Source organism: Scyliorhinus torazame, chromosome 8 (assembly GCF_047496885.1).
Source record: "Scyliorhinus torazame isolate Kashiwa2021f chromosome 8, sScyTor2.1, whole genome shotgun sequence".
In the NCBI taxonomy this organism is placed as follows: Eukaryota; Metazoa; Chordata; class Chondrichthyes; order Carcharhiniformes; family Scyliorhinidae; genus Scyliorhinus; species Scyliorhinus torazame.
In genome coordinates this window covers 200535356-200562008 of record NC_092714.1, presented here as the reverse complement: position 1 = coordinate 200562008, position 26653 = coordinate 200535356, and positions in this window count along the sequence as shown.

The following is a 26653-nucleotide window of genomic DNA, read 5'->3' as shown; positions in this document are numbered from 1 at the left end:
CTTTCATCAGTGCTGAGATGCTGCATTCGGGAGATGGCCTGCACACTCTCTGCCTCGTGGGAGGCAAGTTTCTCATTTTCAGCCGATTTGTACTGGGCATAGCGGTTTTTGGCGTGCTCGTGCACTGTGCATGTTTCAATCGCGACTGGCAGGGTCATATGTTTGATTTTCAGTAACTGCTCTCTCAGAGGATCAGAGTGAACTCCAAAAAGGATTTGGTCTCTGATCAAGGAGTCAGCAAGATCACCAAAGTTACAGGACAGCGCTAGCAGGCGGAGGTTAGTTAAGAAGGAGTTGAAAGATTCATCTTTTCCTTGTAGGCGCTGTGTGAATATGTAGCGCTCGAAGATTTCATTGGTGTTCACTTCACAGTGACTGTCAAACCTGTCCAGAGTGGTCTGAAACTTTGTCTTGTCCTGGACTTCGGTGAAGTGAAAAGAGTTGAAGAGTTCGATGGCTTGATCACCCGCTGTTGAGAGGAGATGCGTGATCTTCCTTGCATCAGACGCACCCACGAGGTCTGAAGCTTCGATGTACAGCAGAAACTTTTGCTTGAATGTCCGCCAGTTGGCACTGAGATTGCCGAAGGTGCTGAGCTGGTGAGGAGCCTGAATCTTCTCCATGGTGCCGGGATACATTCGCTGGTCATCACGGAATGGAGTGAGGTAAACTACCTAGATTAAGCAGTCTCCTGGTAGCATGTCGTGTTGTGTACTCTGGAATAACACAAGCTGCAACTGAATGAAGCTTTAACCAAAAGATACTCCAGACCTTGAAGTTAATTCAAGCTGATTTATTGAACTAGTAGCACAGTTAGCACAGTTCACTATGAGTTTGACTCTCTGCTAACCTAAGTGTGGTTACTCTGTCTGACTGAACCAGACTAGCTCTTAGCCACATGCTGGAAGTGTGATACTGTACATACACCCTGGCTCACTCTGTAGATGTTCATCAGTGGAAAGAGGTGGAGTGTGAGTGCCTCATGCCTTTTATAGCGAGATACCACCCCTGAGTGTCCTGCCTGTTCATTGGTCATGACCTGTTCTCTGTGTTCATCAGCTGCCTGTCTGCATATTATTATCTGCATGTCTGCATATCATGACAGGCTCATCGAATCTGCACTGGCCTTTGGAAAGGACACCCTTATTAATCCCACAGCTCCCCACAGCTCCATCATATCCCCATAACCCAGTAACCCCACCTAACCTTTTTTGGATAATAAGGGCAATTTATCACGGCCAATCCACCTAACCTGCACATCTTTGGGCTGTGGGAGGAAACCAGAGCACCCAAAGGAAACCCATGCATACACGGGAGAACATGCAGACTCCGCACAGACAGTGACTCAAGCTGGGAATCGAACCTGGGACCCTGGAGCTGTGAAGCAACTGTGCTAAACACTGTGTTACCGTGCCGCCTATGTACGTTATTTTAAAAGTTATTTCTCTTTAAAAGTTATTGCATCATAGCTTGGTATGGCAACTACTCGGTCCAAGATCACAAGAAACTGCAGAGTGTGGTGAACTCAGCGCAATGCATCACACAAGCTTCCCACCCTCACATTGATTCTGTGTACACCTCCTGCTGGCTCAGGAAGGCAGACAGCATTATCAGAGACCCCTCCCACCCAGACATTGCCTCCTTCAAGACCCTTCCATCAGGCAGAAGGTACAGAAGTCTGATGAGCCGCACATCCAGACATAGAAACAGCTTCTTCCCCACAGCTACAAGACTCCTCAACGACTCCCCCTGGGGCTGATCTGTTCCCTGTAAGAAGAATATTCACGATGCACTATGCTGCTCTTGCTCATGTATTTGCTTTGTTTGGCCCCTTGTTCCGCACTGTAACCAATCACTGTTTGTCGATGTACCATTTGTCAATGATCTCTGCTAATTATTCTTTTGTCTCCTATGTACGTACTGTGTACGTTCCCTCGGCCGCAGAAAAATACTTTTCACTGTACTTCGGTACCTGTGACAATAAATCAAATCAAATTTTTGTAAGTCGGCATTTAGGAATATGCAGCATTATACTTTTGGGACCAGATCCTTTGGTTTCCATATTGTCGGAGATCCGAGATGCATGTTGGGACTCCATGGAAGTCCTAATACCTTGACCTCTGTGGAAATTGCCCGAGAAGTTTAAACTTGCAATGGGCAACTCGCCTATTCCACAGGACCCTCCATGAATGTCTCTGAGTTAGAGTCAGAGACTTCAGACAGTTCCAATGTTACCAAAATAGGCTTTTCACAGTAACTTCATTGCAGTGTTAATGTAAGCCAACTTGTGACAATAAAGATTATTATATTATTATAGTTATCCAGGAAATGTAAGACAGATTAAACCTATCATAACACCTAGGTGGCGACAGATCTGGTCCCCCGCCCAGCCCCCCACAATCACACACATTGACCTCCTGACTACTGTCCTGACCTGACTATTTCCACTGACCACACTACTGTCCTGTCTACCCTTCAGATTCCCTGACTACTGCCTCAACCTAACTACGTCTGCCAACTACACTATTCTCCTGACTACACTCAGACCCCTTGACTACTTCCCCAACCTGACCACACCCCCCATTGGATACCCCCCAACTACCCTCCAACCTGGCGAGACTACCTTCCCGACTACACAATCACCCGACTGCCTTTCCGAACTGACTACCCATTCAGCCACCTGCCACCTTGCCAAGCTGCCCAATTTACCTGCCTGCCTCACCCACTCTATGCATGTACCCACTTAACACATTCACAAACATTCACCCTGGATCTTTAAACTTACCTTACATTGGTCAGTGACATAAAATGGGCAAGTCCTGTCTTCCCCTAACTCTCCTGCAGTACATAGAACATAGAACATTACAGCCCAGTACAGGCCCTTTGGCCCTTGATGTTGTGCCAACCTGTGAAAACACTCTAAAGCTCATCTACACCATTCCCTTATCGTCCATATGTCTATCCAATGACCATTTGAATGTCCTTAGTGTTGGCGAGTCCACTACTGTTGCAGGCAGGGCATTCCACGCCCTTACTACTCTCTGAGTAAAGAACCTACCTCTGACATCGGTCCTATATCTATCTCCTCTCAATTTAAAGCTATGCCCTCGTGCTAGACATCACCATCCAAGGAAAAAGGCTCTCACTGTCCACCCTATCCAATCCTCTGATCATCTTGTATGCCTCAATTAAGTCACCTCTTAATCTTCTTCTCCCTAACGAAAACAGCCTCAAGTCTCTCAGCCTTTCCTCATAAGATCTTCCCTCCATACCAGGCAAAATTCTGGTAAATCTCCTCTGCACCCTTTCCAATGCTTCCACATCCTTCCTATAATTTGGCCACCAGAATTGCACGCAATACTCCAAATGCGGCCGCACCAACGTTTTGTACAGCTGCAACATGACCTCATGGCTCCGAAACTCAATCCCTCTGCCAATAAAAGCTACACACTATACGCCTTCTTAACACCCCTCTCAACCTGGGTGGCAACTTTCAGGGATCTATGTACATAGACACTGAGATCTCTCTGCTCATCCACACTGCCAAGAATCTTACCATTAGTCCAGTACTCTGTCTTCCTGTTATTCCTTCCAAAATGAATCACCTCACACTTTTCTGCATTAAACTCCATTTGCCACCTCTCAACCCAGTGCTGCAGCTTATCTATGTCCCTCTGTAACTTGTAACATCCTTCCGCACTGTCCACAACTCCACCGACTTTAGTGTCATCTGCAAATTTACTCACCCATCCTTCTACGCCCTCCTCCAGGTCATTTATAAAAATTACAAACAGCAGTGGCCCCAAAACAGAGCCTTGTGGTACACCACTAGTAACTGGACTCCAGTCTGAACATTTCCCATCAACCACCACCCTTTGTCTTCTTCCAGCTAGCCAATTTCTGATCCAAACTGCTAAATCACCCTGAATCCCATGCCTCCGTATTTTCTGCAATAGCCTACCTTGGGGAACATTATCAAACGCTTTACTGAAATCCATATACCCCACATCAACTGCTTTACCCTCATCCACCTGTTTGGTCACCTTCTCAAAGAACTCAATAAGGTTTGTGAGGCACGACCTACCCTTCACAAAACCGTGTTGACTATCTCTTTCCTGTGCGAATAATGACAAAAAATATTCATTTAGCACATTTCCTATCTCCTCAGACTCCACGCACAACTTCCTGCTACTGTCCTTGACTGGCCCTATTCTTACCCTAGTCATTCTTTTATTCGTGACACATCTATAGAAAGTTTTAGGGTTATCCTTGATCCTACCTGCCAAAGACTTCTCATGTCCCCTCCTGGCTCTTCTTAGCTCTCTCTTCAGGTCCTTCCTAGCTAACATGTAACTCTCGAGCGCCCTATGAACTGAACCTTCATGTCTCATCTTTACATAAGCCTCCTTCTTCCTCTTGACAAGTGTTTCGACTGCTTTAGTAAACCACGTTTCCCTTGCTCGACCACTTCCTCCCTGCCTGACAGGTACATACTTATCAAGTACACGCAGTAGCTGTTCCTCGAACAAGCTCCACATTTCCATTGTGCCTATCCCCTGCAGTTTTCCTCTCCATCCGATACATCTTAAGTCTTGCCTCATCGCATCATAATTGCCTTTCCCCCAGATATAACCCTTGCCCTGCGGTATGTACCTATACCTTTTCATCACTAAAGTAAACATAATCGAATTGTGGTCACTACCACCAAAGTGCTCACCTACCTCCAAATCTAACACCTGTACTGGTTCATTACCAAGGAAATCCTTGGTAATCAAGGATTACCTTGATTAAGTATCAAATCCAAAATGGCCTCGCCTCTCGTTGGCCTATCTACATACTGTGTCAGGAAACCCTCCTGCACACATTGGACAAAAACGGACCCATCTAAAGTACTCTAACTATAGTGTTTCCAGTCAATATTTGGAAAGTTAAAGTCCCCCATAACAACTACCATGTTGCTTTCGCTCCTATCCAGAAGCATCTTTGCAATCCCTTCCTCTACATCTCTGGAACTTTTCGGAGACCTATAGAAAACCCCTAACAGGGTGACCCCTCCTTTACTGTTTCTAACCTCAGCCCATACTGCCTCAGTAGACGAGTCCTCATCAAACGTCCTTTCAACCACCGTAATACTGTCCTTGATTAACAATGCCACCCCTCCCCCTCTTTTACCACCTTCCCTGAGCTTACTGAAATATCTAAACCCCAGCACCTGCAACAACCATTCCTGTCGCTGATCTATGCAAGTCTCCGAAATGGCCACAGCATCGAAGTCCCATGTACCAACCCATGCTGCAAGTTCACCCACCTTATTCCGGATGTTCCTGGCATTGAAGAAGACACACTTTAAACCACCTTCCTGCCTGCCGGTACACACCTGCAACTTTGAAACCTTACTCATGACCTCACTACTCTCAACCTCCTGTACGATGGAGTTTTCGGAGGCACATTGTCCTTTATATTTCTGGGAAAGCCCGACTCTAAAGACCCGGCAAGAAATGTGAATCATTGTTGGAGTGGGACAATGTTAAAACAGTGCAGTCGATGTAGATCCTCACTCCTCAGAAGAGCTGGGTCATAATGTTGTAATGTTTTCTTTCCAGCTTAGAAATGCCCTAAAGTACCTAAATATACAGTTTGTTTTCATATTTATTGATTTATTTTGTTTTGTGAGCTATTTCATCTTGGCAACGTGGTAGCGTGGCCACGTGACCCGCCAGGAGCCTATGGGGACAGAGCATGCAAACCTGAGCCTATTGGGTGCCATAGTGCAGACCCAGGGACTGTGAGTTCAACAGAGTCAGCCTGGGAGTCAAGGGAACTGTGTTGGAGTTGTGCTCCTTAAAATTCTTCCTTTGTTAAATGAATCACCGTTGTGATTAAAAACTGCCTGGTCATAATACCTAATAGACCAGGAAAGTCTTCGCCTTTTGGAAGGGAGGAAGAACAAAAACATAAAAATTAGCAACAGGATTAGCCCTTCGAGCCCACTCAGCCATTCAATGTGATCATGATCTCTGAAACTCCAGTTTCCTGCCCATACTCCATAACCCTTCAATCCATTCATAATTAAAAATCTGTCTGCTCCTCCTTAAATTTACTCAATGTCCTGGCATCCAGCGCACTCCGGCACAGTGAATTCCACAGATTCGCAACACTTTGAGAGAAGTAATTTCTATTCAACCCCGTTTTGAATCTACTATCCCTGATTCAAAAACTGTAACCACTCTACGTCTACTTTGTCAATACATCTTATCATTGTCATAATATACACCAGTATATCATGGTGCAGACACACACTGATGGACACACAGCAAGACCAATCAACACACACATCACCGCAGACAATCACCAGTTAGAGCACACTCACTATATAGACAGAGGGCATCAGAGTTCCCGCTCATTCGGGATGCAGATTCTCAGAAGGACAGAGCTCACAGCTTACAGCACAGATCTTCACCATGTGCTGAGTGCATAGACTGGTTCAGACAGGCATAGGTCTTTAGTTTAATCTAACATCGTGTTAACCCATAGTGAAAGTATGTTCAACAGTTTCTAACTTAATAAAATAGTGTTGCACTATTTTAAGTGTTGGTGGCCTGTATGTGTTCCACGGATCCAGAGCACCCAACACATCAATCATCTTATATACCTCAGTTAGATCTCCTCTCATTCTTCTAAACTCTAAAGAGTGTCGACTTAAATTGCTCAATCTCTCTTTATAAGACAAACCCCATACTTCTGGTAAACTTCCCCTGAACTACCTCCAATGCAACTATATCCCCCCTCAAGTAAGGGGACCAAAACTGTACACAGTAGACCTGGTGCAGTCTCACCAATGCCTTGTACAATTGCAGCAACACTTGCTTTTATACTCTATACCTTTAATTATAAATGCCAAAATTCCATTTCCCTTCCTTATTACCTGTATAATAGTTTTCTGCAATTCATGCATGAGGACACCCAGATCCCTCAGCACTGAAGCACTTTGAAGTTTCTCTCCGTTTAGATAATAAATTGCTTTTCTATTTTTTGGACCAAAATGGATAATTTCACAGTTATCCATATTAAACTCGATCTTCCAAATTTTGATTCACTCATCTGACCTATCTGTATCCATTTGTAAATTTCTTATTTCTTCATTGCAACTTACATTCCCACCTATTTTCATGTCTTCTGCAAATTTGGTTATAGTACCTTCCATCCCGGTATCCAAGTAATTAATATATATTGCAAATAGCTGGGGCCCGGGAGTGAATCCTGTGGCTCCCACTAGTTGCATCTTGCCAATCAGAAAAAGACCCATTTATGGGACCCAACTGGTCTCTAATAGATATAGGACAGAGGTCAGAGGTAGGTTCTTTACGCAAAGAGTAGTGAGGCCGTGGAATGCCCTACCTGCTACAGTAGTGAATTCGCCAACATTGAGGGCATTTAAAAGTTTATTGGATAAACATATGGATGATAATGGTATAGTGTAGGTTAGATGGCTTTTGTTTCGGTGCAACACCATGGGCCGAAGGGCCTGTACTGCGCTGTATTGTTCTATGTTCTATGTTCTATGTTCTATGTTGACTCTCTGCCTTCTGTCAGTTAATCAGTCTTCTATCCAATTTACCCATAAAGTCATGTGATCTTAGCTGGTGTATTAACCTTTTGTGCAGCACCTGAGCAAATGCCTTCTGGAAGTCCAGATACACTACATCTACAGGATCACCATTATCTACTTTATGTGTTACATCTTCAAAGGACTTTAGAAAATTAGTGAAACATGATTTACCCTTCATAAAGTCATGCTGACTCAGATGGATTGTATTTTGACTTTCCAAATATCCTGTTACTATATCCTTAATAATGGATTCTAACAAACTCCCATGACAAATGTTAAACTAACTGGTCTCTAATTTTGTGCATTCTGTCTCCCTCCCTTTTTGAATAAGGATGTTATGTTGGCATTTTTCCAATTCACTGGAACCTTTCCTGCATCCAGGGAATTTTGGAATATTGCAACCAATGGATCCACTATCTCCACAGCCACTTCCTTTAGGCCCTAGAGTGTAGGGCATCAGGCTCAAGGGACTTTCCTCTCTTCAATCCCAATAGTTTGTTGAATACATTTTCTCTATGGATAATGATTGTTCCAAGTTCCTCCCTTTTTATTATCTCTGCATTACCTGTTACTATTGGGCTGGTGCTAATGTCCTCCAGTGTGCAAACTGAGGCAAAATATCAATTTAGGGTCTCTGTCATTTCTGTGGTCCCCACTTTAAATTCCTGGGCCTCATCCGCCAAGAGACCAACGTTTACTTTACCAGAATTTAGTTTCCTGGAAGCTACTCTCTTCCCTTTTATAAAATTATGGAACCTTTTGCTATCTTTTTTATATTTTGTGATAGGTTTTTTTTCATCATTTACCTTTGCTCCTTTTATTGCTTTTTTAGCAACCCTTTGTTGATCTTTAAACGGTTCCCAATCTTCCATCCTGCCATTGGTCTTTGCAAGATGGTATGCCTTAATTTTTTTGCTTTATGTTATCTTTAACTTTTTTGCTTAGCCATGGATATTTCCCCCCCTTATAATTTTTCTTCCTCCCTGGAATATATTTTAGTTGGTGTCGAGCTTGAGGAGGACTGTGTCATATTTAGATTTGTCCTCGCCTTCCGCGAACACCAGGGAGTTGTATACATGGATGGCGTGCTGACCTGCGGTGGTGAGGAGGATGGGATCTTCCTTTTGTCCGAGGCACCCTGTTTTTCGTTGGCTTCCATAAAGAGTTCGAAGCGCTGCTTGAACAGCGTCCAATTTATGCCAAGGTTCCCAGCGACCTACAACGGCTGCAGTGTGTTGACGGTGTCCATGGCGCAGGATGGCAGATTTGTGGGTAGGTTTTGATTCACTCCTGGTACCATGAAGTGTTGGGTGCTCTGAGATACAGACGAACCAACACGGTTGCGATTGGTACAACACAGTTTTATTCCTTTAAACTATTTATATAACCAACTTGGTACTCAGCACGTGGTGGCTGTGTGAGTGTCTGGCTTTGAGGTCCTTGCCCTGTGCCGTCTCCTGATGGACTGCCCAGGAAGTGTTGTGTTTCTTGTTTTGTACTGTGTATGCTCTTGTCTGTGATTGGCTGTCGTGTTATGTGTGCTAATTGGTCCGTTGCTCTGTCTATCATTATGTATGTGTGTATGTGCTGTGATGTTCACTTGAATATCATGACAGTTGGGAGGAATGAATATCTCCTTAACCAACTGCCACTGCTCATCAAATGTCCTACCTTTTAACCTTTCTGCCTAGTCCACTAGGGTGAAATTGGTCCTCATGCCAACATAATTGCCTTTGTTTGAGCGTAGTACTCCAGTTTCTTGCCCTCAAACTAAATTTGAAATTCTGTCATGTATTATTACTCTTCCCCAGAGGATCCTTAATTATGAGATCATTAATTAATCCCTCCTCATTACACAATACCAAATCCAGAATAGCCTGCTCCCTGGTTGATTACACAACATATTACTCCAAGAAACAATCATTAATACATTCAATGAACTCTCCCTCGAGGCTACCCTTGCCAATCTGATTAATCCAGTTTATTTGCCCATTAAAATCACCCATGATTGTTGCCATACTTTGTTTACAAACCCCAGTATTTCCTGATTAAACTGTGCCACACTGCGGAACTACTGTTTGGGAACTATAGATTACTCCCTCCACGGACTTCTGTGTCTTCCATTTCTTATTTCTACCCAGACTGATTGCACATCTTGATCTCCAGTGCCTATAACATTTCTTATGGCAGCACTGATCCCTTCCTTCATGAGCAAAGCTACCCTACCTCCTTTTCCTTTCTGTCTATCCTAATATTTCCGGAGGCTCTGGAACCAAGTCCTTTGACCAATTAATGCAGGTAGTGTGGGACTACTAGAATTTTCAGCTTCCATTATTATGCAGTGCTATGAATTCCATTCAGTCATTCGGGGTCTTAGAGAAACAGTATCCACTTTTGTAGCCTGGCTTCGACATACATTGGAACATTGTGAATTTGGTCCTTCTCTCAGTGATATGTTATGTAACCGTTTGGCCTGCGGTATCAATAACTTGAATATTCAGCAGAAACTGCTGGCAGAAACCAGAATATCCTTCACCAGGTAGAATTGGTTCAAGTGACTGAAAGCGCTGAATAATGTGCTTTTGAACTACAAGGTATGCAAAGCGAGGTGAACCAGTTGTGGCAGCAAATGGCGGCCGTTCGAAGTGCCTGGAGCGAGGTACAGCGGGGTCTGACAAAAGGAAGAGTGACTGTCAATCACACTCTGTACAGACTTGTTATCATTGTGGGGGAGACCATCCTCCAAACAGATGTAAATTCAAGGAATTCATTTGTTTCAGATGCAATAAAAAAGGTTGTATACAAGCTAGATGTAGAGTCCGACAGATTACATCTAGTTCCCCCCCAAAAATGGTGGTGATTCCAATGATCAAGTTTGAGGAAGACCCAGAAGAGAAGTCTGAAGTCTACAAGCTCAACATGGTGAAGATAAGTAAAACACCCACCATCGAGATTGTCCTTCTTGCTAACAGCCTATCCATTAAATAGGGGAGTCAATATAAGGACTGCTGCTATGGTGGGAGGAGAGCAAACATTTAGGTAAGTACAGGGAAGTCTGCAACCCTTGAATTTCAGCAGTACATCAACCACTTTAGTCACCTGCATAGCGAGGCCCTGAAGATAATGGGCATGACGTCAACACCTGTATCTTACCAACACCAGTCTGCCCAGCTGCCATTAATCGTAATAAAAGAGCAAAGACCAAGCCTCATTGGGTGAGAGTGGCAGAAGAGAATCAGGCTAAATTAGTTGGAGATATCCAGCATCACGAAGGGCATTCTCCAGGAGATTCTGTTCTTTGGAATCTGGACCAGAACCCCACAATTTGCATTTGGTAAAATGTGAGAAAATTCCATTGCACCACAGGGGTGATAACATTGACCAACAGACAGCTCTTGTGTTGAAGAAAACTTTCATTTAAACACAGAATTAAGCACATTCGCAACAACCAACTAACTTTAAAGTTAATGAGGGGCCTCTCACGAGATTCAATGGCCTCGTCGCGAGACACCAAGGTGGGCATGATGAGGCCGTTAAATCATGCTCCACGGCTGCAAAATTCTGCTCCATACTGCCAGTAGTCTTAGTGCTATAGGCGCAGGTTTAAAATCAAAATGGCATCCATGCCCCTTCTGCCCGTTTCCCTTGCAGCCTGTACAACATGCCATTTTGGTGAGAAAATGGCATTACCATTGTGTACCAGAAGTATACAGAGTGGCCAGGTCGTGATGTCCTTCAGTGTCTACTGCTGATTTGACACCAGCATTGCTCTTTCGATCTCACCATTCTGTTAATGCCCTCTCAAACACGCATAGCTAAACATGCCGTGTGATGGATCCTCCACCTGCCTGCTCCCAACCAGTGGTAGTTATGAGGACCATCTACAACCTGAGGTTTTGTTGCTTATTACTTGAAATTGGCTCTGAGTGAGTATGTGAAAGTAAGAGGTGTATGGAGGAGTTGCTTAAAGTTGGTGAAGACAGCAGCAGTCTCCCTTCCTTTGCAGCATGAGAGGGAGATCCAGCAGATGCAGCAAAAAGGAAGTGAAGCAGTTTCAAAAGGGAAATGGGTGGGTGGGAGAAAAGGCCACCTACTGAGAACTCATTTACCCAGGATCTGCTGGGAGCACTTTTCTACTTTCACCTCGGCCAGGAAAAATACATTTGATGGCTGCAATTCACACAGGAGATGCTTGCAAAACAAATGCGATCTTTTGGAATCAGACCTGCAGAAGGCTCCTGCTGATGTGTGAAGACACTGAACAGTACATTCAGGATTGGAATACACACCACGATCATTATAATTAGCAGGAGCATTAAGTGCTACTTACATTGGTGATCCCCGTGCCTGATTTTGGTTGCTATCACAAATTATCCCCCATGAAGTACAAAAACTAGGGAGTTTAGATCTCTAAACAAAACTAGTTAGATAACTGTTGGAATTTTTTGCTTTCAGCTTCTGGATGGTCATACTCCGGGGTATGCTGGGGGACCCCTTCAGAAATCCCAACGCAAAGATTCAAGTGGGAATTGACGGAGACATTGCAACTGGGCAGCACGGTAGCACAGTGGTTAGCACAGTTGCTTCACAGGTCCATGGTCCCAGGTTCGAATCCCGGCTTGATCACTGTCTGTGCGGAGTCTGCACGTTCTCCCAGTGTCTGCGTGGGTTTCCTCCGGGTGCTCCGGTTTCCTCCCACAGTCCAAAGATGTGCAGGTTCGGTGGATTGGTCATAATAAATTGTCCTTAGTGTCCAAAAAGGTTGGGTTAGATGGGGTTACGAGGATAGGGTGGAGGTGTGGGTTTAGGTAGGGTGCTCTTCCTGAGGGCTGGTGCAGACTCGATGGGCTGAATGGCCTCCTTCTGCACTGTAAATTCTATGATTCTATGAACTTCTGATGGACAATTCTCCTGCGATTGTAGCCCTCAACAAATATCTCCAATGCTCACTTAGATTCAGTCTTTCAAAGGTTCCAACTCACTTACCTGAATAATTACCCAGGAAATGTTGTCACAGGCCATACCTAACTCCTGGCTAACTGTACAACTTTCAAAATATATATTTTTATTCCAACAAAATTTTCATTGTAACATTATTACAAACCCAAGAACAATACAACCAACACCAACCTCATCTTATTTCCAAAATATACCCAGCCAGTCCCCCCAAACCCCCTCATCTATACAATTGGCTGTACAACTCATCCGGTGCCTGGCCTCACTCCCTGTGATCCTACCCAGCGGACACCATGGCAGCCTATCCCTACCCAGTTACCTCACTCACACTCCATCACTCATGTACTGAAAAACTTCTTCAACCCCCAAAGCTTTTCACTTTGTGCAGCTTGGCTTTCTCTGAGGATCCTGCACTATGAAGAAGGACAGGTATGTCTCGCAATTCTGACGAGGACCTGTTCCCAGTCTTGGCCAGAATGTGGAGCTCCTTGTCTATGTGTAAATGAAATTTTAGAAGGCTATGAAGAGTCTACCGAGTAGTTCAAAGAAACATAGTTTATTTACAATCACGATTATTCACATCACACGGTAGATCCCAATTGGCTTGTCCTGCCGATGTGTAACTGGACGGCTTTATGTACCCTACAACTATACATTGTTCAGAGGTCCTTAACAGGGGAACTGATATTCTGCAAAGTCCACGAGAAAGTTAATTGTTCCCACCCCATAAGGTACTTGCGGGTTATAACATAAAAGGAAAAAGAATTCTGCAGGATGTTATTCGGGATGTGGAGCAATTGTAGTTACTCTCCTCAAAGCAGAGAGAGTTTAGGGGAAATTTGATAGAGTTTGTGTGAGTAAGGACAAACCATTCCCAGTGGCAAAAAGATTTGTATCAGGAGACATTGACAAAGGAAATTGTAAAAAAGAATAGAGATGATATGAAGAAAGACGGATTTATGCAGAGAGCTGTTCTGATCTGAAATGATTTGCCTCAAAATTTATTGAAAGTAAGGAAAAATAACTTTGACAAGGAAATTGGGATAGGGAGAAAAAATACGGGAATCGGAATTATTGGATAGCTCTTTTAGAAAGTCAACACCAAGACAATGGGTTGAATGATGACCTTCTGGGCTACATCATTCTATGATTCAATCAGCTTGGAAATGATCCGTGTCTCTTTCAGCAATTGCGGTCAGTATTGCTAAGGTGACAGAAATTTCTGTTCAATTGACCCAGATCTTCTGGTCAGTGGTGGAGTGGGTGTGATTACAGCAACCCACTTACCATTTTACGCATTTTCTGTTCTGGGTACTGTAGCCATCTGGGATGGCCACTTCCAACTAAGTACAGAGCAACTCGCAAAGGGTAAAGTGGACAAGCCAAGCGTAAGGCAGACTCAGAGCCTGAAATGCATATTTGTCAGCAAAGTCCAGATGGCATCGAAACTCTGTCCCATTAGCATGTTAATCTGGCCGATTAGCAGGTGATGGCCCATCTCCCCCAACACAAAGGACTGGTACTCCAGCAACCGGGACAGTCCCAGACATTTCGGCGCCACTCCCTGTCCAAGGGAAACGCAAACAACGGAGTCAATGACCGCTTGAGACATGCCCAATCATCCAGTCCCTGCCCACTTATTGGTTAAGGAATCAAACAGAGTGAGCAGGGATCACCCAATTAGTAAGGCCCAAATCGAAGGACCGCCCAAAAGAACGCGAAAGCCCCCAGAGTATAAAGGAAGAGAGTTCACTCTCTTTTGGCCTTGGTACCCAGTCATTGCCAACTGCAGCAACACCTGAAGCAAGTTCGAGTTCAACACCCACTACCAGACGGATGAGCCCAGCTGAGCAGCAGTTACCCCTTCGAACCCAAGAGATCCAGAATTGAACAGTGGCCACTGTTTCCTGACCTAAACCGGGTGCCCGAAGTTAAGTACAGGTTGTCTTAGTGATAGGTGTAGTGTTTATGTTGCATGATTAATTGTGTGTAAATAAAGTACCCTTGACCTTGAACTAACTAACTGGTGTTTGGCTCTTTGATCGATAACCGGTTGGAACTTGTGGTGGTATCATTCAATACCTGGTGACACTAAGCATTCGGACATAGATAGCATAGAAAGAAAGGCAAATTCACTGATTGCCCTAATTGGAACAGAGCCATAGAAAAGACCAGGTAGTAGAGACAAATCGACAACAGTACTAACAAGATCCAGTAACATTCAGAGTTAGAAGGCCAAGCAAAGGGTATAATTCCATCCACATCGCAACCCATTTTGTTTCATCATGGACAGAAGGTCTGTCTTAGTGTCAATGGTCAATGTCTTAACTCCCCCCCCCCCCCCCCCCCACACACACACACACACTCCTAGTCCAATCGCTCATTACCTGACAATACTGATCCTTCCATTGTTGGCCAGGCAGGAGCTGAGGGTTCCGGAAAGTGAGACCGGCGGGGGATGATTACTGTCCAGGAAGGTGGAGTGAGCATTTTTCGGGAATGATAAGGTAGAAAACAAGGTAAGTAAAGGTCAAACAGCCCAAGGTCTGTGTGGAAATGGCGATGAGAAACTGCTGTAAAACCAGTCATCAAATGTTTATGTTTTTCGTGTAAGGTACATGCATGTGTGAGTGTTAGGGTCCCAGTGTGCCTCATTGATTTAAGTTGAGTCATTCGCTACTCCCTGTATAGGAGGATTCAGGCCATAGTCTATTGAGGTAATTGGATGCTAAATTGTACGAATCAGAGAGAAGACTCCACAATACATACAGTATGCTTCAAATGTAAAGATTGCTGGAAACAGATGCAAGGAAAAGATAAAAGGACCTTTATATTAATATAACAATTTATATCTCTCTCAGGAATGCCTCCAAAGGTTGATCATACAGTGAATTAATTTGAAGTGCAATGCTTTTAATTTCCCATTTCTGTATAATTACTGCAATGCTACAAAGCAATCAAACTTTGGAATCTGAAGAATGGAAGACGATGTTTAAATGCGACAGACATTTTGCAAAATAAAAAGATCTCATGAACAGCAAGCAGAGGAGTGATCCATTAATTTGGATTTAAAATTTCAATTGCAAGTCAAATTATTCTCAGGCCGAGAATGGAAAAGGGTGTTGATCCACCCAAACCAGCAGAATAGGTAGATGAGATTTGGCTTAATGCTTCATCCCAAAGCACAGTCCTTCAAACAATCAAGTAATCCTTCAGCACAGCACTTAAGTGTGAGCTTAAATAATATGCTCAGCACACGGAGGACGCCTTAAACGATCAGGCCCTCTGGTGAAAGAACTCGGGACTGAGACAGGAAACCTGTGAATTGCCTCAGAAATAGAGAACTCTGCCCTTTGATCTCACTTGTTGAAAATTAGATGGTTTTGTGAAATGTGTAGAAGTCAGTGTAAGACAGTGAGTGAAGAATACAGTAAAGTTTCAAAAATAGTTGGAAATATTGCAATGGCAAGATATCACGATGCATAAATAACGCTTTACATTTAAATAAGCAGAACAAGATAACTAAAGGAAGATTTACACCTAAGGGAATCTTTTGTACTTACGACCTTATCATACAATTTCCAGAGGAACAGTAAATGTTCATCGTCTTCCATTCTTCAGATTCCAAAGTTTGATTGCTTTGTAGCATTGCAGTAATTATACAGAAATGGGAAATTAAAAGCAGAATAAATTGCTGTGATTAAGTACTTCCTTTTAACTTCTGATATCAATAGCTCTGATTTCCCATTTTATCTCTAATTGTATCACAAAGTTTTAATTAAACCACATGATTCAGTGCTTGAAAACAATGTAGCTTTCTTTGCCTTTTTTTGCTCACAAAAATGTAAACTGGGTTATTTAAGTCAACTCTATTACAATGGTATAATTTTCTTCCTCAGTAAAATGCTTCAAATAATGGGCAGAATTCTCCCATTTTTGAAATTAAGTATGGTGATGGGTGGCCCTGGAGGGGCCTGTCCCTCTGGCCAAAATGGCTGGATTCAACACCAGATTCTATGCTTGGAACCTCATTAATTATGCACAGAAGTGTTCCGCTCCGTATGTTCCTCAAACATTTCCTCATCTATGTTTGATTATCTGGCAGCCCGGCAGCTGATTTATCCATCCACCCTCAGATGGCATGTTCGAAGGTCATGGTGGCATATTTAAACAGTGGTCCACAACACTCAGATCACTCTCTCCAGTGCGCCCGTCTTCACCAGACTGTGCAGGTTGTCAGCAACCCAGAGGTATACGGCTAGCAACCTCAAGGAGAAGGCAGCACCGGCTTTGACTGAGAGGGGCCTTAAAGCCCTTATTTGTGGTGCTTGGGCCCACTGGCATGACCAAGGAAAGGCTCTAGAAAGTACATGAATCTCACCTCTCCAGCCTGGGAGGCCATTGGTTGCCACCCCCCCAAAGCACCATCCTGTGCAGGAAGCGCCAGCGTAAGTGGTTTCTCAGCTCCCTCCACTATCAAACTCTCAGCATGGTAGCATCTACGCAAATGAATACTTTTCCCATGGATCTCCATGGCACCCTGGGTTAGTGCACAGTCAATTCCAGCCTCGCTTGACACACCGTCGCAACACCAGTGAAATTAGATTAATTTAAATACCCGAGGTCTTTGGTTGAGTCCAATAGACTATGGTCACCAGGTTTGTAACTTTAAAACATGAGTAACATTTTAATATGAACAATATATTTAATTAAACGGACATAAAATGTTGCTAGCGATCTACTCCCCATTTCTCAACCCCACCCCCAACCCCTTCTGCCTTTCTCACTTGCCCCACTGTTTACACTCACACACAGACAAATCACTTAGAGGGGAAAGGGTGGTGGAAAGATAAATAAAATATTCGTAAAATAAAAGGATAGGGATCTTTGATTCACAGGGATGGCTTCCAGTCAATGTCTGTCTGAAGTTCAAGCTTCCGGTTTGGTACTTCCTTTCTTCCAGGCTTGATATAATCTTCTCAGGCAAGGTTGTCTGCCTTCCAAAAGACTCAGCATCATTTCAGGCTCACAGCAAAGGATATGCTAGGCACTCACTGTGTTTAAAACAATTGTTTTACTTCAGCCCCTGAAGAGCAACAGGTTGCTAGTTTTAATACACTTAAAAGATCTTCAGCTTCTACCAAAAGACAGCAGGCAGCATACAGCAGAGAGGGAAATCAACTTTCTTCACTTTTGAGGTCTGATAACTTCTGAAAGGCTCGCTCAGAAACATCACCCAACAGGAACCAACAGGCAACACACTGTCCCTGGCCAACCCATCGTTTGCAAGTTATCCAATCAAACTGATTACCTCTAAAACCGGTTCCTTCCATCTACTTAGCGCCAAAGAGTCTGGCTTCTCCTTCTCCCAAACACAAAGCCTGTGAACACAATATCCCCACAAGCACGCTGTTTTAAACATTGTGTCTTCTGCTTCCTTCTCTCGAGTTAAAGGCATATCCCAATTATTGTTCCACGGACCAAAACAATAAAATAAAATAAATGGGAACAAAAGAAATAGACAGGATGGACTTTTACATTTCTCCCCCCTTAGACAGATGTTTTATCACTAGGTATGTGACACAATCGTCAAAACACACATCCATTCACTCTCCCTTTTCCACTACATAAATCCCCCCCCAGTTCTTAAATCTGCAACTTAGCAGCACTTCAATTCGTGATAATGCATCCACAATAATATGCACAATTTACATGTTGAAACGTTGCAACAATAAACTCCAACAGAAGTTCCTTTTTTAAAACTTTTCCACAAACACAGGCAGTTAAGGTTATATAGACTAGGCTTTGCTTATTATCATGCCGGATATGGACTTCAAAACACTGAAGGGCAAGCAGCAAGAGTAAGGTTTCCTTCTCAATGGTGGAAGACTTTCTTCGGCACAGACTTAGTTTCTTTGAAATAGAAACTAAGTCTCTCTATTCTTGACTTGTCATGCTGTAGTAACACGGCCCCCCCACCCCCAGATCACTGGCAGCCATGACCATTTTAAAGAGTTTGAAAAAATCTGGGGTAGCCAACACTGGCTCACTTATCAATATGGGCCTCAATTTCTCAAATGTATGTATGGCATTCTGCGGACTATAGTATTGTTGCTTGTTTCCGCAATATATTCGTCAAAACTACAACTGTGGTGTTAAATTTAGGTAAATATAATATATAGAACCCGCACATGCCTAGGAACCACATACTCTCCCCTTTTGTTTTGGGAACGGGGAAATCTAATAACGCCTTGGCCACTCTGGGTGCTACTCATCCCCGTCCCATACCGTGTCCTAGGTAGGTCATGTTTGTTTTGACAAACTCGCTTTTGGCCAAACATGACTAAATCAACCAACTGCCATAGATTAAATAACTCCTCCAATTGTCATACATGTTCCTTTCATGTGTCACTGTGAACTCTTCTTCCTTCTTCTATGGCAATCACTCAATGATGAGCATGATTGTCCACCTAAGAAATTATATCTAACTGGTCATGGATTCTATGGTTCCTTGCATGGTTGATCTTAGAATCACATATTCGACCGCACAGTTGGCAGGTGTTTCCAGGAGGTGGGATCTGTCCTCGGACTCTCTATCACTGGTATTCCTTTCACAGGCTCCTTTTCCATGCCTCCTCTTGCCATTGGATGTCCTCAAATAATTTTGTCCCTTCATTCAGGTGATTCACCCATGTAGGTCTCTTCTGAGAAAGGATCTCCCAGACGTAGACGCTGATACTTGAGGTAGCCTTTAGGGTGTATTGGATGTGCTTCTTTTGTCCCCCCTGCCCCCTTGTTTGGAAGTCTTCCTGGAGCTGGGCAAATAAGATTTGCTTTGGCAGTTGGGATTCATTCCACTGGGAAGCTTGCTCCAGACAAGATGAAGGAAGGTGGAGAGGAAGATGGAGAAAAGGGTGGGGGCGATAACACATCCCTGCTTGACTCCACTCTTGACCTTGAAGGTTTCTGTCCTATTTCTAGTTTTGAGGATATTGAATAATTTTCTGGACAGCCAGCCTTTGAATGGGTCGAAAGCCTTAGTCAGATCGATGAAAGCCATGTAAAGTGGTTGATGTTACTCCTGGCATTTCTCTCGTAGTTGCCGAGCAGTGAAAATCCCGTCCACTGTTCCATGGTTTGGTTGGAAGCCATGCTGAATATCTGAAAGGATTTTCTCAGAAACTGGAAGAAAGCGGCTAGCGATGATTCGGGCAATGATCTTCCTGATGCTGAAGAGTAGGGAGATTCCTCGGTAGTTCCCACAGTCCACTTTGTCTTTTTTCTTGAAGAAGGTGGCGATGACGGCAATCTTGAGGGCGGCAGGAATTTCTTCTTTCGCTCAGATTTTCAGCAACAGCTGATGGAGATGACATGTGACCTTTTCCCCTCCAAGTTTAAAAATTTCCTCTGGGAACCCATCCACTCCTGCAACTTTTCCATTCTTCACGTGTTTAGTGGCGGCCTCAACTTGGTCCACTCTTGGTGGGAGTCCAAGATTATCTTTGATGGGGAGGTGGGGGGTTTCCTCAAACATTTCCTCATCTATGTTTGTTTCAAGGTTTAGAGTTCTTTGGCGTGTTCTCTCCAACGAAGGTCAATATTTTCAATGTCTTGCAAAAGGGCTCTGTCCTTACTCCGCAGTGGTTTGAAGCCTCGGGTGCTGGGTCGATAAATTGCCTTGGGGGGCATTGAAGACCCCCCGGGTGTCGTGCTTGTCAGTGAGGAGTTGCAGCTCACTAGTTTTCTCAATCCACCATTGGTTCTTGATTTCCTTAGTTCTTCCTTGTGCCTGCACCTTGGCGAATTGACGAGCACTCCTCTTTCCCTTGCTGGTTATGTCATTTTGCCAGGCATGGAGAGCTTTCCTCTTCTTGTCAATGAGGTCTTGGATGTTGTGGTCATTCTCGTTGAACCACTCTTGGTGTTTCCTAGTCTTGTAGCTGATGGTTTCTTCACAGCTTGAGATTCTGGCTGTCTTCAGTTCTTTCCAGTTTTCCTCCACTCCATTAGAATGGATACTTTGTTGGAGAAGATATTATTGAGGCAGATCCTCGGGTTTTCCTCTCCAGAAGAAGGCTTAGCTCTTGAAGCGACTCAACGTGGAACTTTGTTAGGAGCTGCTGATTCCATCTTCTGCTGCTTCTCGCAGAGTTTGATGGACATAGAGGAACAGATGAGTTGGTGGTCTGTTCTGCAGTTATCTGCACTGGTCATCGCTTTGGTGATGAGGGCATCTTTTGGCTTCAGGATCGGACAAAGATGATCATCTGCCAGTGCTTTGGTCATGGATGTCTCCAGGAAGTCTTGAACTAGTCTTTTTGGCAGAAGCATGTTTTCGTGATGAAAGTCTGGTGATCCGAGCATATGGCAGGCAGGAGAAACCCATTGGAATTGCAATTCCCAACTCCTTCCTTTTCGATGGGTCCTTTATGGATTCGGTGTTGAAGCCCCCAAGGAAGATGATCTTATCTTCCTCAGGAATATTGAAGAGTATGGTGCCTAGGGTGGAATAGAAGCCTTCTTTAGACTCATTCCAGCCATTGCCTGCTGCTTCTTGACAAGTTGTAGAGGGGATTGAGACACTTCTTGTTACCAACAGGGAGCTCAGAGTTCGTACTTGATGGCAAAACCAATCTCATACGTCCTGGGCTGATCCTCGGGTTTTTCTCTCCAGAAGAAGGTGTAGCCATTGCCATCTTCTCTCAGCTATACCTCACCTACTCTTCGGGCCTCTTGCAGGGCAGTGACATCAATGTTGAAGTGCCTGAATTCATGGGCAAAAATAATAATAATCGCTTATTGTCACAAGTAGGCTTCAATGAAGTTACTGTGAAAGGCCCCTAGTCGCCACATTCCGGCACCTGTTCGGGGAGGCCAGTACAGGAATTGAACCCACGCTGCTGGCATTGTTCTGCATTACAAGCCAGCTGTTTAGCCCACTGTGCTAAAGGTCAGCTCTCCATTCCAATCGATTATTTTACTCATTATCCATGAGGGTTTGTACATTCTAAGTTTGTAAATTCAGTTTAACTTTGATATTCTGACTGTAGGTAGTGATGAGTCTGCTGGATGTGGCTTCTCAACCAGGTTGGGGATGAACCAGACTACTTTTAGGGGACCTTTCCTTGCCCTTTCCCAATTGCAGGGTGAAAAGAACACTGTCCTTTTCCTATTCCAAGAGCGAGAAGCGTGAATTGAATCAATCCAATTCCACCGCCTATGTGCCAGTCTTACGAAACGAGGGACTTTCAAATCTCACTGTCCTGTCTGCATCATCTCTCGCCAATTGCTGCAGGATGTATCTGTGTGCCGGCTGTGATGATTTCCCCTAGGTAGACACCTGGTGCAGGACATCTTTTAACGTGGGCATGCCGATGCACATCAGCAGTCACGCAAACCTTGAAGGGTAGGTCCAGTTCTTGGGTCAAGAGAACCTCAATGACTGGGGATCTCCCTACTACTGCAGCCTTCATCCGCCATCACATCCATTGATACCATATGAGTATCTTCCTCCTGTTCCGCCGTTGAGGGCTTGTTTTGGGTTGCACTATGTCTGATTCCTCCCCTATGACCTTACTATCTTGGGTGACCCAACCAGGAGCTTAAAACTCCCGATGGCATCGCTCTCGGAATCAATGGAATGTTCAAGTCTCTCAACCATGGCAAGGTGGCAATCCAAGGAAAGGAACTCTACTGTAAATTACCACATCGTCCAAATAGACCATGTAGTTGGGCACCTTTCTTCTACCACGTGACACACTGGTTCCTTCTGAGAAAGAGGATTGCGAGACTGCGTAGTCTTCAAATCTTTATCTACCTATCTTCTTCCCCATGATGATATTTTTCCAACATATTTATGTGGCAGTGTTACCACAGCATGAAAAGTCAAGCATAGAGAACAGGTGATCAAAATCATTCAGCCAATGGTGTGCGCCAAGAAAGGTGGCACTGAGCTTCAAAACATGGCTGAAGGGGAGGCTAACCAATGGGGCGGTAAGGTCATAAGATCTGTGCGGGATCAACATGCACAGCTCAGAGCCAGACACAGCCTCAGGACAGGACCGGAGCTCAAGGAGCAGGAAGGAATCGGGGCAACAAGCTGAATCAGAGGTGTACAATGCAGAGTGCGCCCTGGACCATCACCAGATACCTGTCATGTTCGGAGGTTCGTGTGCTTCCATTGATACTGGAGGGGGCACATTTAAGCATTTTGCCGGTGAAGGCAAAATGTGGCAATGTAAAAAAACACAGCAACAACAGCAGCAGTCCACAGCGCCACTGAACATAATAGCAAAGTGCTCTGAAGAAGATAATGCAATGCATAGGCTGAATCTAGTCCAATTGAATAGGAGAGCCCCGATTGATATTGCCTTAAGGGTAAACAGTAAATCCCTTAAAATTGAATTCGACACTGGGGCTTTGGGGACTAGTGGGTGAGCAGACTTTCTAATTCTATGTACAGGAACACAGTCTTAATGTTTGAAGTGTTTCACATTCAAGCTTTCGACATACATTGGGGAGATTTTGAAGATCCTCGGAACGGCCAAGATTCCAATGGCTTGCAGAGAGAGGGCAGGAGGCCAATCTGCCTTTGGTTGTCGTGGACGGACATAGACCCAATTTGTTGGGAAGAGACTGGTTACAGAAGATTAAGCTTAACTGGCTGGAAATCTACAAAATATCTGATGGTGTCTTCCACAATGTCTCAAGGAGTTATGAAGATGTCATCCACAAAGAATTTGGCTGGATTAAGGGTATAAAAGCCAAGATGTATGTAAACCTGGGTTCGACGAGCTGACTTGCGAAGATGGCGTGATTCTGTGGGGATCACGGCTGGCAGGCCAGAGCTCCTTCGGGTTTCTACCCAGGCAAAGATGAAGATGTTAGCGCGCAGTTGTATCTAGTAGCCAAGCGTAGACAAAGCCATTGAAGAATTAGTACAATAGTGTTGCCCTTGTAAAATGCAGCAACCTCTGCAGCCTTCTGCCACCCTTCACCCTTGGGAACTGCCAGGCCGCATGTGGACCAGGGTCCACGTTGATTATGGGGGCCCATTTCTGGACAAAATGCTTTTGGTGCTGGTAGATGCACACTCAAAGTGACTATCAGTTCAAGAAATGATGTCCACCACGTGCAGCGTAGATGCCTTGCACTGGGTTTTTGCCATGACGATTGTTTCAGACAATGGCACTCCCTGCACTGATGAGGATTTTCAATGTTTTGGGCGACCATGTTTCAAAATCTTGTTCTTCAACTTCTGCCAAATTGCTCTTTTGTAAATAAAGAAATCAAAAGAAACACCTTATGATCTTCAAAAGCTATTCAGTTTTTTTAAAATTTAGAGTAGCCAATTATTTTTCTTATTTTTCCAATTAAGGACCAATCCACCTCACCAGCACACCTTTTGGGTTGTGGGGGTGAAACCCATGCAGACATAGGAAGTATGTGCAAGTTCCACACAGACAGTGACCCAGGGCTGGAATTCGAACCCGGGTCCTCAGCGCCGCAGTCCCAGTGCTAACCACTGAGCCACATGCCACCCTTTCAAAAGCTATTCATAATAGTTATACTCAGTGTATTACCCCAGTACTAGCGCAGATTTTATCAATTTTGTTTCTAACTTTTGTCTCAGGTAAAATGATGGAGTACAGCCCGGCATCCCTCGGGTTTTCCTGCTATTTTTTTAAACACTTTGAAATGAGGTACAGGTTCCACGACATTATGCAAGAGCCCAACCGGCCAGCAACCTCGGCTCCTGACAGATAAGGGCATCCCGATCTTAAAATACCCAAATATAACCCACCCCGCGCCAGCCTCATGGAGGTGGAATTTCCCCAAGCCCGCTCTGCCCCCCGCAAGGGAATCCTCCCTCCCAAAACACGACCTGCCCTTGGGTATGGAACCCGTCCCCAGGGAAGCCACCCCCTATGAACCTCCTCCACCCAGATACGGGACCCCCATCAACGGGCATGGGACCCAACCCCTGCGAAAACCCCCTCCCACAAAAATGCACAGGTCTGCTCCCCCCCCCACCCCGCCACCCCGAGACATCCCCTCCACTCAAGGACATGGACAACAACCTATTGGAAAACCCCTTAACCCCAAAATGGGATCTTCCACAGGAAACAACCTCCGGGGGACATCGTCTCCAACTCCAAACCTCCTCAAAAGCACCGCCCCCCCCTACACTTCTCCTGGCAGGGCCCTGACAGGAACCCATTTGGCATTTTGCCAATGCTATTAGATTGCGTAGAAGAATCTGACAAGACGGAAGTGTGCCCTGGATCTGCTCTTTAAAAGTGTTTCTCCCTCCAAAGATCTGCATAGATAAGCAAGTAACCTGTTAACTTATTTATAAGAGGCATTTGTACTATATTGGGTTGATGAAGGTAAAAATTGTACATGGAGAAGTTAAAATTAAGGGTTGTTAGCAGCCTTAGACCGGTTGTTAAGGGAGAAAATCCTCTCACGTGAAGGTCAGGACCCTGAAGTGGGTGTAGGGACTGGAGATAGAGCGCTTGGGAGGAAGACTCAGACAGCTGTGAGAAAGTGTGTGTGAGCGGTCAAAGGTCGGAAGAAACTTACGGAACTGGAAGTATACCTTTAGTCTCAACAATTTGCAAGCGGCAAGGGGGAACTAATCATTCAAGAACTTGTCGGACTCGGGTAACGAAGACCACCGAGAGAAAGACGTGGCCGGGGTGTAAAGGAAGGAGCGCTCTAAAAACCGGTGGATAAAACACGGTCTAGAGACTCGGGGATAATCGTGAGTATAAAAATTGTTACCGAAATGGCAGGAGAGGAAGTGAATCGGGGACCGGCAGGTTCACTAATAAATAAGTATATGACCGACAGACATTCACTAATTAAAAAGATGCAGAAAGATGGTTGGGATGTCTCTCAGACATTGGAACAACAAAGGAAATGGACAGATGGTGAAAAGAAAGATAAAACAAAGATAGTAGGAGTATTGTTAGTGCACCAATTAGCTGGACTAATTGGACAGGTAACAGCCTCTACCAAACAATGGTCTGAGGACAAAGATAAGATAAAAAAATTAGAATCTAGGGTAAAGGAATTAGAAAAACTATTGGAGGAGAATTATTGGGGTTTCCTTCCACCCTATGAGACAACACAACAGGAGGCAACCTTCCCCCCCCTACCTCAGTGGGATACGAAAGAATGTAATATGGCCCCGGTAACCAGGACAGGAACTGAGGCACAACCGAGGGCAGCTTAGAAATCCTTCACCCCTGGGGAAAGACAGCAAATATTGGACTCCTTGGGCAAATTACAACCACAAAGTGCAAATGCTAAATTTTGGAAGAAGATACCGTATGGGTAGGACACCAATTACATTTGCAGGACATTCACCAATTAGTCAGAGCCGCATGCCCTCAGGATAAATGGAGACTGGTTAACGGTCCAGGCATCACAAATGACTTCCAAACGGGAGTCTGGGCGCAGGCATTAGCCCTCCTTACCGAAGTGGACGCCCAAAAGGCAGACTTCGCCCCATTTAAAACAGCAGTACAAACAACCCTGGGAAACACACCAACTAATTGGAATAGGATTACCACAACTAAGCAACAAAAGGGAGAGGGAGCCTCTGAATATGGAGAACGATTGGTCCGGGTCTACGAAGAATGTTCAGGAATAGCAAACCCAGCACGCGCTGATTGTGCCTTTATCCAAGACTTTAAAGACGGGCTCTCAAGTTACCACCAGATCGTCTTAAAAATGGGAGTAGTTGCGCTCCGATGGTATAATGAACTAGTAGAGTGGGCATATGGAATACCCGGTGGAGAAGAGAAATGCCAAATAAAAATAAAACAAGAAAACATTAGCGCTTATGGCAGTGGAGGTGCGGCACAGCCAAAGCTGATGTGTTACAACTGTGGCAGAAAGGGACATTTTGCGAAGGAATGTCGGGCCCCAAGGAAAGAAACAAATCTGGGAATGGAGGGGGCCGTTGCAATTATTGCAACAAAAACGGGCACACAGAGGCCACATGTAGGGATAAACATGGGAAACCCCAGCCCTGACTTGTATCCGCAGCAGAAGGCAGGGGACGAGGGACCGAGGAGA